Source organism: Labeo rohita, chromosome 20 (assembly GCF_022985175.1).
Source record: "Labeo rohita strain BAU-BD-2019 chromosome 20, IGBB_LRoh.1.0, whole genome shotgun sequence".
NCBI lineage: Eukaryota > Metazoa > Chordata > Actinopteri > Cypriniformes > Cyprinidae > Labeo > Labeo rohita.
In genome coordinates this window covers 2,355,428-2,356,540 of record NC_066888.1, presented here as the reverse complement: position 1 = coordinate 2,356,540, position 1,113 = coordinate 2,355,428, and positions in this window count along the sequence as shown.

Sequence of the window (1,113 nt, the reverse complement as noted above, 5' to 3'; positions counted from 1 at the left end):
GTTCATTTAAGATTTACCCACTGTCCAACACTAGTACTGGCTTCTCCTGTGATTCAAAGTCAACAGTTACACACCGGCTCACATGAGCAAATAGAGCACACCTCTTTTGCTAAAAGGGGATGGCCTAATAGCTGTGCTTGGCTTATAAAAGGGCTGAGAAACTGATAAAAGGTTGTAGCTCAGTAAGACAGAAAGAATGCAAAGAGAGCAGTGCATAACCCACTCTTCCTTTAGTGCATTTCGCAAGGACAAGAACAAGTAGCTGGACTCAAAGAATACAACTTGATGATGCAAACATTCATTCTTAAGTAACCCCGTCTATGTAATTTGGAGCTGTATATTCCCTTAATCACTAACAGGTTGCCAGGAATTTACAGACTTGCAAAAATGCAGTAAAACAGTTTTAATTATAGGTTACTAGAATAATTTACAATGTTTTAGTTAAGTCAACAACAATTAATCAGTCTGAATGTGAAGGATTAGGCAATTCATATGATGTACCTGTATCTGATCTAAGCTCCATTTGGGTAGTCTGTCCCTCCACTAAAAGACCCCAGACCAGCTGCGACCAATTACAAGTTTTTAAAAAGAGGGGCCACAGAGGGGACAAGATAGGCAGAGGGTAATAAAGCTAACCACGTAACTACACAGGATCCTCTGCTTTTGCTTGTTTCATGTCAAAAAGGAAGCTAATTATATTAACAGTCTAAAATTAAATTCTAAAATTGGATGCAGGTTCAATCCCCAATACAAAAAATTTAAAATACAACAACCAAAGTGCCTCTTTTTCACAGATTTTCTCTTTACCCACAGTTCAACCAAATATGTGACCTTGGACCACAACACCAGTCAAGTAGCACGGGTATATTTATAGCAATAGCCAACAATACATTGTATGGGTCAAAATTTGATTGATTGATTTTGATTTTTGAATCATTAGGATACTGAGTAGATCATGTTCCATGAAGATATTTTGTACATTTCCAATTGTAAAAACTTAATTTGGACAACTTCATATATCAATATTTAGATTTTTTTGCACCCTCAGAAAACAGATTTTCAAATAGTTGCATCTTGCCAAATATTGTCCTATCCTAACAAACCATACATCAA